General features: G+C 47.2%; 1 pseudogene; it reads left to right on the top strand.

Moving 5' to 3' along the window:
• Positions 1 to 20,381, top strand: part of LOC127906138 (striatin-like) — a 55,243-nt pseudogene that overhangs the window by 15,476 nt on the left and 19,386 nt on the right.

The following is a 20,381-nucleotide window of genomic DNA, read 5'->3' as shown; positions in this document are numbered from 1 at the left end:
CTGGGATCCTGTCTGATACAATATAGACGTTATTTTCTATGGGTCTGTGTTTTCTTATATAAGGTGTTGTGTGAGTCAGTCTACTACTTAGTACCCATATAGCTACCTACCCCTCTACCTACCCCTCTACCTACTTAGTACCCATATAGCCACCTACCCCTCTATCTACTTAGTACCCATATAGCTAACTACCCCTCTACCCATATAGCTCTGGGGAAGCTCATCGGTGTGCTCGTCGTCCTCACCAGGGTCTTGCCCTGACTGCAGATCGGCGTCGTAACCGACTTCTGTGTTTACCAGTACCAATATAATATTGTCCAAAACTAATATTGTGATTTGTAACTGTATGGAGTGTTTCTCTCTACTGTCCAATGTGGACTTCTTCAGCTTCGTAGATAAATCATTAGTCTCAGATCAATAAGTGGTTTAATCTCTCGTCTCTGTAGACCGAACAGACGGAGAGTTTTTCTATAGCCTACAGTGTGTACATGTTATGTTCCAGATGGAGAGAGCCTGTTCGGATGATGTTCTGGATGTTTCTATAGAAGGATGTTGTGGGACTGTCTTGGAGGAGGATGTTCTGGATGTTTCTATAGAAGGATGTTGTGGGACTGTCATGGAGGAGGATGTTCTGGATGTTTCTATAGAAGGATGTTGTGGGACTGTCTAGGAGGAGGATGTTCTGGATGTTTCTATAGAAGGATGTTGTGGGACTGTCCTGGAGGAGGATGTTCTGGATGTTTCTATAGAAGGATGTTGTGGGACTGTCCTGGAGGAGGATGTTCTGGATGTTTCTATAGAAGGATGTTGTGGGACTGTCCTGGAGGAGGATGTTCTGGATGTTTCTATAGAAGGATGTTGTGGGACTGTCCTGGAGGAGGATGTTCTGGATGTTTCTATAGAAGGATGTTGTGGGACTGTCCTGGAGGAGGATGTTCTGGATGTTTCTATAGAAGGATGTTGTGGGACTGTCTTGGAGGAGGATGTTCTGGATGTTTCTATAGAAGGATGTTGTGGTACTGTCTTGGAGGAGGATGTTCTGGATGTTTCTATAGAAGGATGTTGTGGTACTGTCTTGGAGGAGGATGTTCTGGATGTTTCTATAGAAGGATGTTGTGGTACTGTCTTGGAGGAGGATGTTCTGGATGTTTCTATAGAAGGATGTTGTGGTACTGTCTTGGAGGAGGATGTTCTGGATGTTTCTATAGAAGGATGTTGTGGGACTGTCTAGGAGGAGGATGTTCTGGATGTTTCTATAGAAACATTGGATGAGGATGGTGGGTGGATGTGAAATGAAGCTCACATTTATTTAAATCTGGTTTAAGCAGCTGTGACTAATTTTGTTTTAGACATCAACAGTGCTGCTTTCAAAGAGAATCTCTCACTCACTCACTCACTCACTCACTCACTCACTCACTCAAAAAATACTCCTTCTTGATTGTCTCGCTGTCCCAGATTCTGTGGTGCCCACTTGCTACGGACTAAAGACAGGGTTCTGGTTGGGCTCATCTCCTGACTGTTCCCTGTTTACCTGTGTTATGCTGTAAGGTGTAGAGTCTCCCCTGCCCTGTGGTAGGACTAGAAGACTGTGTTGGTCTGGGAAGCCTGTATAATGTGCTGAAGTGTGTGTGTGTGTGTGTGTGTGTGTCCAGGGTTCCGTTTGCTGGTAAGACAAGAAGACTGTTGGCCTGTGTGTGTGTGTGTGTGTGTGTGTGTGTGTGTGTGTGTGTGTGTGTGTGTGTGTGTGTGTGTGTGTGTGTGCAGTCTGTGTCCCCCTGCAGTCTGTGTCCCCCTGCAGTCTGTGTCCCCCTGCAGTCTGTGTCCCCCTGCAGTCTGTGTCCCCCCTGCAGTCTGTGTCCCCCTGCAGTCTGTGTCCCCCTGCAGTCTGTGTCCCCCTGCAGTCTGTGTCCCCCTGCAGTCGGTGTCCCCCTGCAGTCGGTGTCCCCCTGCAGTCGGTGTCCCCCTGCAGTCGGTGTCCCCCCTGCAGTCGGTGTCCCCCTGCAGTCTGTGGTCCCCCTGCAGTCTGTGGTCCCCCTGCAGTCTGGTGTCCCCCTGCAGTCTGGTGTCCCCCGCCGTCTGGTGTCCCCCGCCGTCTGGTGTCCCCCGCCATCTGGTGTCCCCCCGCAGTCTGGTGTCCCCCTGCAGTCTGGTGTCCCCCCCGCAGTCTGGTGTCTCCCCCCCGCAGTCTGGTGTCCCCCGCAGTCTGTTTCCCCCGCAGTCTGTTCAGCTTCTTATGGAAAAGATCATTTCTCCCAAGACGAACAATTACGTAATCTTGATTCTGAGCAATATTATCTCAGACACAGAAATATATCAGAGTTAATGCATGTATGTTGACATGCGAATGATGCTGATGAAACCGTTTGTCTGCTGAATGTGTTGACTGTGATGCCTTCTCCCTCTCTAGGCCTAGATAGACTTCCTGCAAGGCCAGAGGAAAGCTCTGATCATGTGTAGTTGATGCTGTCTGTTAATGGCATGCGATATGTCTCCTCCAGGCTCACTGCGTTCCTCCAGGGAGAGAGGACAGGAGAATGTATTGGTGTTGACTGTGATGCCTTCTCCCTCTCTAGGCCTAGATAGACTTCCTGCAAGGCCAGAGGAAAGCTCTGATCATGTGTAGTTGATGCTGTCTGTTAATGGCATGCGATATGTCTCCTCCAGGCTCAGACTGCGTTCCTCCAGGGAGAGAGGACAGGAGAATGTATTGGTGTTGACTGTGATGCCTTCTCCCTCTCTAGGCCTAGATAGACTTCCTGCAAGGCCAGAGGAAAGCTCTGATCATGTGTAGTTGATGCTGTCTGTTAATGGCATGCGATATGTCTCCTCCAGGCTCACTGCGTTCCTCCAGGGAGAGAGGAAAGGACAGGAGAATGTATTGGTGTTGACTGTGATGCCTTCTCCTCTCTAGGCCTAGATAGACTTCCTGCAAGGCCAGAGGAAAGCTCTGATCATGTGTAGTTGATGCTGTCTGTTAATGGCATGCGATATGTCTCCTCCAGGCTCACTGCGTTCCTCCAGGGAGAGAGGAAAGGACAGGAGAATGTATTGGTGATGACTGATATTGTGTTTCTCCTCCAGGCTCAGACTGCGTTCCTCCAGGGAGAGAGGAAAGGACAGGAGAATGTATTGGTGATGACTGATATTGTGTTTCTCCTCCAGGCTCAGACTGCGTTCCTCCAGGGAGAGAGGAAAGGACAGGAGAACCTGAAGAAGGACCTGGTTAGGAGGATCAAGATGCTGGAATACGTTCTCAAACAGGAGAGGTACCTTACAGAACCCGATGACCATCTGTGGGTCTCTTGCGGTGTTGATATGCAAACTGTAATCAAGTGTCAAACTCCGGTGGCATGTGAGACAATTTCGATACTAGCTAATAAACATGCATATAGATGACATTGATTTTTAGCGGTGGCAAATGAGAATATGACATTAAAAGTGGCTCTGACTCCTAGTGAGGAGCCTATAAAACCAGCTTGCCAGATATGGATAACTGTCAGGGATATAGATGCCACTGCGTCGGCGGGCCCCAAACCCATCCAAATGTAGCATTGCAAAAAATACATTCAAACGTTACGAATTGCAGATTCACGTTTTGTTTTGCTCATATTGCTATTTCTACCTAAAATACCTCCTCTTTTGTGACCAACCGAGGCGTCTTCTCCTTCAGTGTTTTAACTTCATGTGACAGTGTGTCGACAGTCATTGATCTACTGTCGTTTTGCTAAACGACCCCAGCAGTATGTGGACACCCCTTCAAATTAATAGATTCGGCTATTTCAGCCACATCTGTTGCTGACGGGTGTATAAAATCAAGCACACCGCCATGCAATCTCCATAGACAAACATTGGCAGTAGAATGGCCCTTACTGAAGAGCTCAGTGACTTTCAAAGTGGCACTGTCATAGGATGCCACCTTTCCAACAAGTCAGTTTGCTTGAGCTTGGCCCGGTCGACTGCAAGTCCTGTTATTGTGAAGTGAAAGCGTCTAGGAGCAACAACGGCTCGGCCACGAAGTGGCAGGCCACACAAGCTCACAGAATGGGGCCGCCGAGTGCTGAAGCACGTCAAATTCATGTTACCTCATTAGCTAGCGCTTGCTAGCAACCTGGGGGCGCGTTCAGCAGTACTCAACGTTTCGTAACTTTCTGATATAAATCTCCCATGTAGAACAAACACGCCTCTGACATGTTGATTGTTATCTCTATTCATGGAATATCTATCTGCAACTTTCAAGAATGTTTTGCATCTGAACGTAGCCATGGTAACATTACCAGTAGACTACTGAGCGTAGCCATGGTAACATTACCAGTAGACTACTGAGCGTAGCCATGGTAACATTACCAGTAGACTACTGAGCGTAGCCATGGTAACATTACCAGTAGACTACTGGGCGTAGCCATGGTAACATTACCAGTAGACTACTGAACGTAGCCATGGTAACATTACCAGTAGACTACTGAGCGTAGCCATGGTAACATTACCAGTAGACTACTGAGCGTAGCCATGGTAACATTACCAGTAGACTACTGAGCCTTAGCCATGGTAACATTACCAGTAGACTACTGAGCGTAGCCATGGTAACATTACCAGTAGACTACTGAACGTAGCCATGGTAACATTACCAGTAGACTACTGAGCGTAGCCATGGTAATATTACCGGTAGACTACTGAACGTAGCCATGGTAACATTACCGGTAGACTACTGAACGTAGCCATGGTAACATTACCGGTAGACTACTGAACGTAGCCATGGTAACATTACCGGTAGACTACTGAACGTAGCCATGGTAACATTACCGGTAGACTACTGAACGTAGCCATGGTAACATTACCGGTAGACTACTGAGCGTAGCCATGGTAACATTACCGGTAGACTACTGAGCGTAGCCATGGTAACATTACCGGTAGACTACTGAGCGTAGCCATGGTAACATTACCAGTAGACTACTGAACGTAGCCATGGTAACATTACCAGTAGACTACTGAGCGTAGCCATGGTAACATTACCGGTAGACTACTGAACGTAGCCACGGTAACATTACCAGTAGACTACTGAGCGTAGCCACGGTAACATTACCAGTAGACTACTGAACGTAGCCACGGTAACATTACCAGTAGACTACTGAACGTAGCCACGGTAACATTACCAGTAGACTACTGAAGCGTAGCCACGGTAACATTACCAGTAGACTACTGAACGTAGCCACGGTAACATTACCAGTAGACTACTGAACGTAGCCACGGTAACATTTGGAGGCACAGAAACGGAAAAGGGATAATAACTAACTCTGACTGGGTAAAGACCCCACCCCTAAAGCTGACTGGGTAAAGACTCCCCCTAAACCTGACTGGGTAAAGACTCCCCCTAAACCTGACTGGGTAAAGACTCCCCTAAAGCTGACTGGGCAAAGCCACCCCCCTAAAGCTGACTGGGTAAAGACCCCCTAAAGCTGACTGGGTAAAGACCCCCCTAAAGCTGACTGGGTAAAGACCCCCCTAAAGCTGACTGGGTAAAGACCCCCTAAAGCTGACTGGGTAAAGACCCCCCTAAAGCTGACTGGGTAAAGACCCCCCTAAAGCTGACTGGGTAAAGACCCCCTAAAGCTGACTGGGTAAAGACCCCCTAAAGCTGACTGGGTAAAGACCCCCTAAAGCTGACTGGGTAAAGACCCCTAAAGCTGACTGGGTAAAGACCCCCCTAAAGCTGACTGGGCAAAGACCCCCCTAAAGCTGACTGGGTAAAGACACCCCCCTAAAGCTGACTGGGTAAAGACTCCCTCTAAAGCTGACTGGGTAAAGACTCCCTCTAAAGCTGACTGGGTAAAGACCCCTCTAAAGCTGACTGGGTGAAGACCCCTCTAAAGCTGACTGGGTAAAGACCCCTCTAAAGCTGACTGGGTCAAGAACCCTCTAAAGCTGACTGGGTCAAGAACCCTCTAAAGCTGACTGGGTCAAGAACCCCTCTATAGCCGACTGGGTAAATTACTATTTTGAATAACTTTATTCTCTGCTTGTGTGTATCGGTTTGTGTTGCGTGTAACATTTATGTAGGCTGAATTAGGAAGTTACATGGCCTGATAATTGTTATATAATATTGTTATTGTATATATTTGTAATATTTCTGCTGTTGGGAAGAGAATGAGATGTTATGCAAAACAATATGTTGGTATGACAAGGCCACAAACACTGAGTATACAAAACATTAAGAACACTGAGTATACAAAACATTAAGAACACTGAGTATACAAAACATTAAGAACACTGAGTATACAAAACATTAAGAACACTGAGTATACAAAACATTAAGAATACAATACATGAAGAATCTTAGATCTTCTTCGATCGGTGTAGATTAAGGGGAGGAGATGGGTTAAAGAAGGATTTTTTTAAGCCTTGAGATAACTGAGACATGGATACAGATGTGATGTGACCAAAATGAAAGGGAGTCTAGTTTACCAAAACAGCGGGCCATTTTAAGTCATTTTTGACAACTAAATTAAGTTTATTTTAAAGTGTGCCGAAATGACATGAGGTAATGCGAGCGCAACACGGTTAATGTATAGCAGCTTTCCTTGATTTCAGAAGAATCATTCCCCCAGTGGCTGATGGGCAATGCTGGACACGGATGGCTGTAGCGTAGCGGGGCCATTTACACATCACATAGCATCATCACATGAACCTATGACCTTTCACATGAATGCACCACACTGATAAAGACAGAGGGCTCACGTGAACAATGCAGTTAACCCACTGTTCCTAGACCAGTTAACCCACTGTTCCTAGACCAGTTAACCCACTGTTCCTAGACCAGTTAACCCACTGTTCCTAGACCAGTTAACCCACTGTTCCTAGACCAGTTAACCCACTGTTCCTAGACCAGTTAACCCACTGTTCCTAGACCAGTTAACCCACTGTTCCTAGACCAGTTAACCCACTGTTCCTAGACCAGTTAACCCACTGTTCCTAGACCAGTTAACCCACTGTTCCTAGACCAGTTAACCCACTGTTCCTAGACCAGTTAACCCACTGTTCCTAGACCAGTTAACCCACTGTTCCTAGACCAGTTAACCCACTGTTCCTAGACCAGTTAACCCACTGTTCCTAGACCAGTTAACCCACTGTTCCTAGACCAGTTAACCCACTGTTCCTAGACCAGTTAACCCACTGTTCCTAGACCAGTTAACCCACTGTTCCTAGACCAGTTAACCCACTGTTCCTAGACCAGTTAACCCACTGTTCCTAGACCAGTTAACCCACTGTTCCTAGACCAGTTAACCCACTGTTCCTAGACCAGTTAACCCACTGTTCCTAGACCAGTTAACCCACTGTTCCTAGACCAGTTAACCCACTGTTCCTAGACCAGTTAACCCACTGTTCCTAGACCAGTTAACCCACTGTTCCTAGACCAGTTAACCCACTGTTCCTAGACCAGTTAACCCACTGTTCCTAGACCAGTTAACCCACTGTTCCTAGACCAGTTAACCCACTGTTCCTAGACCAGTTAACCCACTGTTCCTAGACCAGTTAACCCACTGGTCCTAGACCAGTTAACCCACTGGTCCTAGACCAGTTAACCCACTGGTCCTAGACCAGTTAACCCACTGGTCCTAGACCAGTTAACCCACTGGTCCTAGACCAGTTAACCCACTGGTCCTAGACCAGTTAACCCACTGGTCCTAGACCAGTTAACCCACTGGTCCTAGGCCAGTTAACCCACTGTTCCTAGGCCAGTTAACCCACTGTTCCTAGGCCAGTTAACCCACTGTTCCTAGGCCAGTTAACCCACTGTTCCTAGGCCAGTTAACCCACTGTTCCTAGGCCAGTTAACCCACTGTTCCTAGGCCAGTTAACCCACTGTTCCTAGACCAGTTAACCCACTGTTCCTAGGCCAGTTAACCCACTGTTCCTAGGCCAGTTAACCCACTGTTCCCAGACCAGTTAACCCACTGTTCCCAGGCCAGTTAACCCACTGTTCCTAGGCCAGTTAACCCACTGTTCCTAGGCCAGTTAACCCACTGTTCCTAGGCCAGTTAACCCACTGTTCCTAGGCCAGTTAACCCACTGTTCCTAGGCCAGTTAACCCACTGTTCCTAGACCAGTTAACCCACTGTTCCTAGACCAGTTAACCCACTGTTCCTAGACCAGTTAACCCACTGTTCCTAGACCAGTTAACCCACTGTTCCTAGACCAGTTAACCCACTGTTCCTAGACCAGTTAACCCACTGTTCCTAGACCAGTTAACCCACTGTTCCTAGACCAGTTAACCCACTGTTCCTAGACCAGTTAACCCACTGTTCCTAGACCAGTTAACCCACTGTTCCTAGACCAGTTAACCCACTGTTCCTAGACCAGTTAACCCACTGGTCCCAGGCCAGTTAACCCACTGGTCCCAGGCCAGTTAACCCACTGGTCCCAGACCAGTTAACCCACTGTTCCCAGGCCAGTTAACCCACTGTTCCCAGGCCAGTTAACCCACTGTTCCCAGGCCAGTTAACCCACTGTTCCCAGACCAGTTAACCCACTGTTCCCAGACCAGTTAACCCACTGTTCCCAGACCAGTTAACCCACTGTTCCTAGACCAGTTAACCCACTGTTCCTAGACCAGTTAACCCACTGTTCCTAGACCAGTTAACCCACTGTTCCTAGACCAGTTAACCCACTGTTCCTAGACCAGTTAACCCACTGTTCCTAGACCAGTTAACCCACTGTTCCTAGACCAGTTAACCCACTGTTCCTAGACCAGTTAACCCACTGTTCCTAGACCAGTTAACCCACTGTTCCTAGACCAGTTAACCCACTGTTCCTAGACCAGTTAACCCACTGTTCCTAGACCAGTTAACCCACTGTTCCTAGACCAGTTAACCCACTGTTCCTAGACCAGTTAACCCACTGTTCCTAGACCAGTTAACCCACTGTTCCTAGACCAGTTAACCCACTGTTCCTAGACCAGTTAACCCACTGTTCCTAGACCAGTTAACCCACTGTTCCTAGACCAGTTAACCCACTGTTCCTAGACCAGTTAACCCACTGTTCCTAGACCAGTTAACCCACTGTTCCTAGACCAGTTAACCCACTGTTCCTAGACCAGTTAACCCACTGTTCCTAGACCAGTTAACCCACTGGTCCCTAGACCAGTTAACCCACTGGTCCCTAGACCAGTTAACCCACTGGTCCCTAGACCAGTTAACCCACTGGTCCCTAGACCAGACTGGTCCCAGACCAGTTAACCCACTGGTCCCAGGCCAGTTAACCCACTGTTCCCAGACCAGTTAACCCACTGTTCCCAGGCCAGTTAACCCACTGTTCATAGGACCAGTTAACCCACTGTTCATAGGACCAGTTAACCCACTGTTCATAGGACCAGTTAACCCACTGTTCATAGGACCAGTTAACCCACTGTTCATAGGACCAGTTAACCCACTGTTCCTGGACCAGTTAACCCACTGTTCCTAGACCAGTTAACCCACTGTTCCTAGACCAGTTAACCCACTGTTCCTAGACCAGTTAACCCACTGTTCCTAGACCAGTTAACCCACTGTTCCTAGACCAGTTAACCCACTGTTCCTAGGCCAGTTAACCCACTGTTCCTAGGCCAGTTAACCCACTGTTCCTAGGCCAGTTAACCCACTGTTCCTAGGCCAGTTAACCCACTGTTCCTAGGCCAGTTAACCCACTGTTCCTAGACCAGTTAACCCACTGTTCCTAGGCCAGTTAACCCACTGTTCCTAGGACCAGTTAACCCACTGTTCCTAGGACCAGTTAACCCACTGTTCCTAGGACCAGTTAACCCACTGTTCCTGGACCAGTTAACCCACTGTTCCTAGACCAGTTAACCCACTGTTCCTAGACCAGTTAACCCACTGTTCCTAGACCAGTTAACCCACTGTTCCTAGACCAGTTAACCCACTGTTCCTAGACCAGTTAACCCACTGGTCCTAGGCCAGTAGTTAACCCACTGGTCCTAGGCCAGGAGTTAACCCACTGGTCCTAGGCCAGGAGTTAACCCACTGGTCCTAGGCCAGGAGTTAACCCACTGGTCCTAGGCCAGGAGTTAACCCACTGGTCCTAGGCCAGGAGTTAACCCACTGGTCCTAGGCCAGGAGTTAACCCACTGGTCCTAGGCCAGGAGTTAACCCACTGGTCCTAGGCCAGGAGTTAACCCACTGGTCCTAGGCCAGGAGTTAACCCACTGGTCCTAGGCCAGGAGTTAACCCACTGGTCCTAGGCCAGGAGTTAACCCACTGGTCCTAGGCCAGGAGTTAACCCACTGGTCCTAGGCCAGGAGTTAACCCACTGGTCCTAGGCCAGGAGTTAACCCACTGGTCCTAGGCCAGGAGTTAACCCACTGGTCCTAGGCCAGGAGTTAACCCACTGGTCCTAGGCCAGGAGTTAACCCACTGGTCCTAGGCCAGGAGTTAACCCACTGGTCCTAGGCCAGGAGTTAACCCACTGGTCCTAGGCCAGGAGTTAACCCACTGGTCCTAGGCCAGGAGTTAACCCACTGGTCCTAGGCCAGGAGTTAACCCACTGGTCCTAGGCCAGGAGTTAACCCACTGGTCCTAGGCCAGGAGTTAACCCACTGGTCCTAGGCCAGGAGTTAACCCACTGGTCCTAGGCCAGGAGTTAACCCACTGGTCCTAGGCCAGGAGTTAACCCACTGGTCCTAGGCAGTCATTGAAAATAAGAAATGTGTTCCTAACTGACTTGCCTGGTTAAATAAAGGTCAAATAAACATGGCGGTGAAACTTACACAGCAGAAAATCCGAGGGTCTACAATGACAGATGACCCTGGAAGGAAAAGACAGTCCCCTGGTGTTGTGACGTCTGTACAGAGGACAGATTGGTGTCTGGTTACTGATGACACTGCCCTGGAACAGTTTCTGTCTGCCTTACCCTGGGGGAAACCCAATCCAGACAAGGTCACAGCTCTACTGCTCTCTGAGTGTTTCTGTCCTCCTGTCCTTTCCTAGAGCGGTTTCTGGCTGCCTTTCCCTGGGGGATCGTTCATCCCCTTGTGTTCCAGGAAAAGCAGCAGCAGGATCATTTTCGACATCCTCTTTCTGAGTCTGTTCACCGACACCATGGTGTCAGCTCTGTGCCTGCAACAAACAGCAGGTTGCCGTGGTAACAACAATGATGCTCTCCCCTCCCCATGGTCGCTCTGCCTCTGGAACAGGATGTAGTGATGTCATTTCTATCTCCCCTCTTTTTTTTTTTTATCTTTTTTTTTTATCTCTCTCACTCTCCTCCTCTTTCTCCTCTTAGCTCTCTCTCCCCCCCCTTTCTTCCTGGGCCAATCAGATGTGCCTAGACCTACTGTTAAGTTAGCAGGTTGTTCTATCTAGGTAACATGAGTGAACGTTGTTTGTTGTCAAGCCAATAATTAGCAACCCGGGATTAGTTTAAAACAGCCTGCGACATGGTTATATATATATATATATAATCCGTGAGAACCCAATTTATATATATATATATATATATAAATATAAATTGGGTTCTCATGGATTTGACATACTTTCCCAAACCATGTCGCAGGTTCTATTGTCACGGGGTGGATGTAGAAGGTAACTGACAAAATAATGCAAACACTTGAGTAAATGAGAGTAACAACGTGTATTTGAAAGCAGGTGCTTCCACACAGGTGTGGTACCTGAGGTAATTAAGCAATTAACATCCCATCATGCTTAGAGAACACCCGATATAATCTGCTGTTATTGGCCTTTTAAATCGCTACACTGGTATTGTCCGATAATTCCACCGATATCAAATAATCAATAAATAGGCTGGAGAACAGGAATCTCTATACTGGACACTAGCGGCCATTTTATGTCATTTAACGTCAATGTAAGAAAATCAACATTTGAAGCATATTTCTAGGACAATTGCTGTTTTGGATGGTTCTTGATGACAATTAATTGTGGAAAAAGTGTACTTTTATTTCCCTGGAGTGAGGCAGTATATTAACAGGCTATTTTGGGGGACTATATATATATATATATATATATAGTCTAATGAACGATATGTCTAGTTGAGACTGTAGAACACAACCCCAGAACCTGGCATCTAGTCTAATGAACGATATGTCTAGTTGAGACTGTAGAACACAACCCCAGAACCTGGCATCTAGTCTAATGAACGATATGTCTAGTTGAGACTGTAGAACACAACCCCAGAACCTGGCATCTAGTCTAATGAACGATATGTCTAGTTGAGACTGTAGAACACAACCCCAGAACCTGGCATCTAGTCTAATGAACGATATGTCTAGTTGAGACTGTAGAACACAACCCCAGAACCTGGCATCTAGTCTAATGAACAATATGTCTAGTTGAGACTGTAGAACACAACCCCAGAACCTGGCATCTAGTCTAATGAACAATATGTCTAGTTGAGACTGTAGAACACAACCCCAGAACCTGACATCTAGTCTAATGAACGATATGTCTAGTTGAGACTGTAGAACACAACCCCAGAACCTGGCATCTAGTCTAATGAACGATATGTCTAGTTGAGACTGTAGAACACAACCCCAGAACCTGACATCTAGTCTAATGAACGATATGTCTAGTTGAGACTGTAGAACACAACCCCAGAACCTGGCATCTAGTCTAATCCGATACCTTCCTCTTCCTGCTCTTCCTATCAGAAGCAGCATCATCATCATCACTAGCAGAGGACATGTATTTCTCTGTTAATTTATCGGTAACGCTATCGTCTCAGCCTCTCTGGGAGAGAGTTGGGAGCGACGTCATGTGCTTCAGAATCAGGTTACTCGTCTTGTGGGTTTCCCTGGTTGCTTGGCAACGGGTCATTCCTATCAGGAAGAGCCCTCAGGAAACAGGATGTTACCAATTTGAACAGGAACACCTTGGTCCCAACCTAACTAGGTTTCTCATCCGATTGGATAAGGATTTACATTAGAATATTCTAAAATCTGTCATTAAGGTAATGGTTTCCCAGCAGAGATGTATAGGATGTTTCCATCAATTGACTTGTTGAAGATAAAAGTCTGCTTAATAATGACATAAAAATACATTTTCCGGGTTAAATTCCCATGTAATAAAAAATACACTTAAAAAAAAAAAAAAAAAACATTTTTAAAGGCTATCCAATCACATTTGAATCTGATGGGTTTTGTTCCCACTCTGATGTTGGCCCGTGCGCTCCAGCCAACATCTCTGATAGTGTGGTCAGGCTAGTCCACATGATGACATTATTATGGACAAAGAGAGAGAATTTGTCCAACGGCAGTCGAGCATCGATCATCATGTCACCAGAATAAGACCCCAGATATTTATTATAAAGGAGCATCTAGATCATCATGTCACCAGAATAAGAGCCCAGATATTTATTATAAAGGAGCATCTATATCATCATGTCACCAGAATAAGAGCCCAGATATTTATTATAAAGGAGCATCTATATCATCATGTCACCAGAATAAGACCCCAGATATTTATTATAAAGGAGCATCTATATCATCATGTCACCAGAATAAGACCCCAGATATTTATTATAAAGGAGCATCTAGATCATGTCGCCAGAATAAGACCTCAGATATTTATTATAAAGGAGCATCTCGATCATCACCAGGCTCTTTTCACCCCCTGTTCATCAGAACTTATTTCATCTGTAGTCTAATAAACTGCCTGGTTTCCTGAGTCGTAGTGGGACGACCACACAACACATCTGTAGTCTAATAAACTGCCTGGTTTCCTGAGTCGTAGTGGGACGACCACACAACACATCTGTAGTCTAATAAACTGCCTGGTTTCCTGAGTCCTAGTGGGACGACCACACAACACATCTGTAGCCTAATAAACTGCATGGTTTCCTGAGTCCTAGTGGGACGACCACACAACACATCTGTAGTCTAATAAACTGCATGGTTTCCTGAGTCCTAGTGGGACGACCACACAACACATCTGTAGTCTAATAAACTGCATGGTTTCCTGAGTCCTAGTGGGACGACCACACAACACATCTGTAGTCTAATAAACTGCCTGGTTTCCTGAGTCCTAGTTATATTATATCAACATTCTCCATTGCCGGTACTCGCATAATTTTACCCACATATAAAAAGAATCCACCCACCTTGTCCACAAAACAATTATTTATATTTTTTGACATTTTGTGGACTAATTTGCGGTTTCCATCAGGCCTGTCGTGACCTAATATCTGACATTATTCACGTTAAAAGGGTGGATGAACACCTGGTTATTGATTTGAGACGGGTGGATGGATTTTTCTCAGTCATGATCATAGTTCGTTGTCTTTTTAGCCCTGTTGTTTCTGCTTTCTCTTCCAGGGCCAAGTACCACAAGTTAAAATATGGAACAGAGTTGAACCAAGGAGACATGAAACCTCCCAGCTATGAGTCTGGTAAGACTGATACACACACACACACACACACACACACACACACACAAATTGACTGACTGACAGTCCAATTTTATTTACAGACAAAATACCTTTTCTCCCCAGATGAGGTGAATGAGAATGAGGCCCCTGGCTCTCTGAACAACCAGTTGTCCTGGAAACAAGGTCGTCAGCTCCTCAGACAGTGAGTTACTATACCATACCACTACCACTAACCCTGGAAACAAGGTCATCATCTCAGACAGTGAGTTACTATACCATACCACTACCACTAACCCTGGAAACAAGGTCATCAGCTCCTCAGACAGTGAGTTACTATACCATACCACTAACCCTGGAAACAAGGTAATCAGCTCCTCAGACAGGCTGGACTTTCTCTTCTAAACTGCTCTGTGAACAGTGACAATGTGGGCAACAGCTCCCTCTCCTGGAGAGTACTGGTCATTACTGCTACTACCCATACACCACCACCAGCAACATACCACCCTGCATCCCACTGTGGGTTTTCCTCTAACCTAAGCAGCGTCTGTCCTGGTTGGTCCCTGGATGGGAAATCGGATGCTGCTGGAAGTGGTGTTGGAGGGCCAGTAGGAGGCACTCTTTCCTCTGGTCTAAAAAATATCCCAATACCCCAGGGCAGTGATTGGGGACATTGCCCTGTGTAGGGAGCCGTCTTTCGGCTGGGACGTTAAACAGGTGTCCTGACTCTCTGTGGTCACTAAAGATCCCATGGCACTTATCGTAAGAGTAGGGGTGTTAACCTGGCTAATTTCCCAATCATTCCCTCAAACCATCACGGTCACCTAATAATCCCCAGTTCACGATTGGCTCATTCATCGCCCCTCCTCTCCCCTGTAACTATTCCCCAGGTCATTGCTGTAAATGAGAACGTGTTCTCAGTCAACTTACCTGGTAAAATTTAAAAAAATTAAAACACCATTATGATGAGGATCCCTTTGACAGTACTGATCGTTATCACTACCCAGACTGCACCATGACAGAGCGTAGGTCGTATCCGAACTCCTCCCTTTCTGATCAGTTTACATATTGCCCTGATGTAACATCATAACATCATAAAAACATCAGTAAAAAAAAAATGGTAGACTCAGCAATTTGTTGTGTGTCTTGTCATTGATTTGTTCGCAGCCTTTCCACCTGACAGCCCCCTTTATGGGGCGGCAGCATAGCCTAGTGGTTAGAGTGTAGAGGGGGCAGTGTAGCCTAGTGGTTAGAGTGTAGAGGGGGCAGTGTAGCCTAGTGGTTAGAGTGTAGAGGGGGCAGTGTAGCCTAGTGGTTAGAGTGTAGAGGCGGCAGGGTAGCCTAGTGGTTAGAGCGTTGGACTAGTAACCGGAAGGTTGCAAGTTCAAACCCCCAAGCTGACAAGGTACAAATCTGTCATTCTGCCCCTGAACAGCCAGTTCCCAGGCCGTCATTGAAAATAAGAATTTGTTCTTAACTGACTTGCCTGGTTAAATAAAGGTAAAATAAAATAAAAATAAAAATGTGTGTAATGTGTCCAGGTATCTTCAGGAGGTGGGTTACACCGACACCATCCTGGATGTGAAGGCTCAGAGGGTGCAAACCCTGCTGGCTATGGCTGGAGCCGGAGGGGGTCGACCCGGGGAGAGGACCGGGCCAGAGACCCCTCTGGTCAACGGGACAGACACCGTACCTAAAGGCACCGACACTGGAGGAGGGTGGGTACTGCACGCAACACAGTGATAGAATTTTCTTGAAGGCAACAACACCTCGAAACATTAATGTGAATGTCCTTTCTAGTAATTCTATTTCTATGACCTAGTGAAAGGATGGTGGATCAGCTCTGGCCTGCTCGCGGTTGGCAGGCTAGCTCCGGCCTGCTCGCGGTTGGCAGGCTAGCTCCGGCCTGCTCGCGGTTATCAGGCTAGCTCCGGCCTGCTCGCGGTTATCAGGCTAGCTCCGGCCTGCTCGCGGTTATCAGGCTAGCTCCGGCCTGCTCGCGGTTATCAGGCTAGCTCCGGCCTGCTCGCGGTTATCAGGCTAGCTCCGGCCTGCTCGCGGCTATCAGGCTAGCTCCGGCCTGCTCGCGGTTATCAGGCTAGCTCCGACCTACTCGCGGTTATCGGGCTAGCTCCGGCCTGCTCGCGGTTATCGGGCTAGCTCCGGCCGCCAGCTCGCGGTTATCGGGCTAGCTCCGGCCGCCAGCTCGCGGCTAGCGGGCTAGCTCCGGCTAGCTCCGGCCAGCTCGCGGCTAGCGGGCTAGCTCCGGCCAGCTCGCGGCTAGCGGGCCAGCTCGCGGCTAGCGGGCCAGCTCCCGGCCAGCTCGCGGCTAGCGGGCTAGCTCCGGCCAGCTCGCGGCTAGCGGGCTAGCTCCGGCCTGTTGACATTCAGAAGACAGGAAATAGATGTTGTAAATGAGTCCGTTAACAAATGGCCTGAACAGATTCTTCCATAATGCTGCTAATACTGTCCCAAATATGCTACTGCAGTGTAGTGGAACAGGCATGATGCCCAATCCCACACTCTGTGTGTGTGTGTGTGTGTGTGTGTGTGTGTGTGTGTAGGAAGACTGAGGTGTCTGAGTCCAGTGTTGTGCCGGACACCTTCAGGTTCTACTGTGATGAAGACGATGATGAAGATGGTGCAGGGTTGGATCGGACTGTCATGGAACAGACAGGACCGACGGGGACCGTAAGGCTCACGCACTATACACACACGCTACACACACACACGCTACACACGCTACACACACACACACGCTACACACACACACACGCTACACACACACACGCTACACACACACACGCTACACACACATTTAGCTAAAGCCTTTTTCTCCTGAAGTTGATGATACCAGATCAGTCAATTAAAATAACTGAACTGACAATATCAGAAAGGTTCTGTAACCAACAGTACAACGTCGCTGTGTCCCCTAGATGGTGAGGAAGAAGCCACCATCGTCATCATCACCGACCCTCAATATGGACACTAGTGAGGACCCGGACGCAGAGGACGCACTGAAAGGCTTCGACTTCCTGTCCAGCCCTGACAACATGGACACATCGCCTGAGTCCCGCAGCGCTGGGGACGGGACGGACTGGGGTAGGAGGAGGAGGGGGGACAGGGGGGCGGGACGGACTGGGGTGAGGAGAGAGAGGGGGGGGACTGGGGTGAGAGGAGGAGGAGGGGGGGGACGGACGGACAGGGGTGAGAGGAGGAGGAGGGGTGGGACGGACTGGGATAGGAGGGGGACAGGGTGAGTGAGATGGGGGACATATATATACCTTTCTCTTACCTGATCATTCCCAGACTAGCCTTTTATATATATTTATTTATATATATTTATATATATGTTTATTTATATATAATATTTATATTTATTTAGATATATATATATATATATAATTATTATATATAAATAAATACATAAATATATATAAATATATTATATATAAATAAATATATAAATATATATATATATATATAAAAATACATATATAAATGAATATATATTTATATATATATATATTTATATATATTTTATTTATATTTATATATTTTATTTATATATATTTATTTATATATATATATTTATTTATATATTTATTTATATATATATATTTATATATATATTTATTTATTTATTTATATATTTATTTATTTATATATTTATTTATTTATATATTTATTTATATATATATATTTATTTATTTTTATATTTATTTATATTTATTTATTTATATTTATTTATATTTATTTATATTTATTTATTTATATATATTTATTTATATTTATATTTATTTATATTTATTCATATATATATATTTATTTATATTTATTCATATATATTTATATATATAGTCCGATCCTGAACAGGTCTGGTTTTGTCCTCTGTAGAGAAGGAGGAGCAGTCTGCTATGTCAGGCGTGGGACGTGGACCAGGGTTTGATAACCAAACTCAAGGAGGAGTACAGGAAGGAGCGCAAGGGGAAGAAGGGGGGAAAGAGTAAGTTATCTATCCTCTTCCCTGAACTTCTCCTCTCTGTCCTCCTCCTCTCCTCCCTGTCCTTGTCTCCTCCCTGTCCTCGTCTCCTCCTCTCTGTCCTCCTTGTCTCCACATCCTCCGTCATCTCTTCCCTGAACCTCTCCTCATCTCCCTTTCCTCCTTGTCTCTTCCTCCCTGTCCTCCTCTCCTTGTCTCCTCCTGCCTGTCCTCATCTCACTCTCCTCCTTGTCTCCTCCTCCCTGTCCTCATCTCCCTCTCCTCCTTGTCTCCTCCTCCCTGTCCTCATCTCCCTCTCCTCCTTGTCTCCTCCTCCCTGTCCTCATCTCCCTCTCCTCCTTGTCTCCTCCTCCCTGTCCTCATCTCCCTCTCCTCCTTGTCTCCTCCTCTCCTCCCTGTCCTCATCTCCCTCTCCTCCTTGTCTCCTCCTCCCTGTCCTCATCTCACTCTCCTCCTTGTCTCCTCCTCCCTGTCCTCATCTCCCTCTCCTCCTTGTCTCCTCCTCCCTGTCCTCATCTCACTCTCCTCCTTGTCTCCTCCTCCCTGTCCTCATCTCACTCTCCTCCTTGTCTCCTCCTCCTGTCCTCCCCTGTCCTCTCTCACTCTCCTCCTTGTCTCCTCCTCCCTGTCCTCCTCTCCTCGTCTCACCCTCCTCCTTGTCTCCTCCTCCCTGTCCTCATCTCCTCTCCTCCTTGTCTCCTCAAATAAAGGGGACAGAGAGAGAGAGACACCGGGGACAGAATAAAGAATACACGTCTCATCTTTCTCCTCACTTATTTTAGCTTGTCAGCGTTATAATTCATCCTACCCGCCATTTTCAACTCTTGTCTGTCTCTGAATTGTGTTTTAGTCGTTCCTTTATTTCCTTGTCATTGTTTGTTTCGTTGTTAACCCAATATAGATAATTATTTGTGTTTTTAAAGTACTGTGCATCTTACAGAACCTCTACATGACTTTGTCTGCCAGGGATCAAAACGAACTCAATCATTTTGACTCAACATCATCTTGAAGTAGTGTCCGATACAGCACTTGGAATCCACTTGGCGGCAGGCGGTACATTCTGAGTCCTTGGCTGCAGGCTTATAATTCTGAGTCCTGGCGGCAGGCTGTACATTTGAGTCAACGGCAGGCTGTACATTCTGAGTCTCTGACAGGTGTACATTCTAGTCCATGGCGGCAGGCTGTACATTTTCCTGGCGGCAGGCTGTACATTCTGAGTCCTTGGCGGCAGGCTGTACATTCTGAGTTGGCGGCAGGCTGTACATTCTGAGTATAGATAAGGCTGTACATTCTGAGTCCTTGCGGCAGGCTGTACATTCTGAGTCCTTGGCGGCAGGCTGTACATTCTGAGAACAGGCTGTACATTCTGAGTCCTTGGCTGTACATTCTGAGTCTTGGCGGCAGGCTGTACATTCTGAGTCCTTGGCGGCAGGCTGTACATTCTGAGTCCTTGGCGGCAGGCTGTACATTCTGAGTCCTTGGCGACAGGCTGTACATTCTGAGTCCTTGGCGACAGGCTGTACATTCTGAGTCCTTGGCGACAGGCTGTACATTCTGAGTACTTGGCGACAGGCTGTACATTCTGAGTCCTTGGCGGACAGGCTGTACATTCTGAGTCCTTGGCGACAGGCTGTACATTCTGAGTCCTTGGCGACAGGCTGTACATTCTGAGTCCTGGCGACAGGCTGTACATTCTGAGTGGCGACAGGCTGTACATTCTGAGTCCCCGGCGACAGGCTGTACATTCTGAGTCCCCGGACAGGCTGTACATTCTGAGTCCCCGGCGACAGGCTGTACATTCTGAGTCCTTGGCGACAGGCTGTACATTCTGAGTCCCCGGCGACAGGCTGTACATTCTGAGTCCCTGGCGACAGGCTGTACATTCTGAGTCCCCGGCGACAGGCTGTACATTCTGAGTCCCCTGGCGACAGGCTGTACATTCTGAGTCCCCGGCGACAGGCTGTACATTCTGAGTCCCTGGCGACAGGCTGTACATTCTGAGTCCCTGGCGACAGGC

This window comes from Oncorhynchus keta, chromosome 3, assembly GCF_023373465.1.
Source record: "Oncorhynchus keta strain PuntledgeMale-10-30-2019 chromosome 3, Oket_V2, whole genome shotgun sequence".
NCBI classification, from domain to species: Eukaryota; Metazoa; Chordata; class Actinopteri; order Salmoniformes; family Salmonidae; genus Oncorhynchus; species Oncorhynchus keta.
This window is presented reverse-complemented; position numbering and strand designations above follow the sequence as displayed.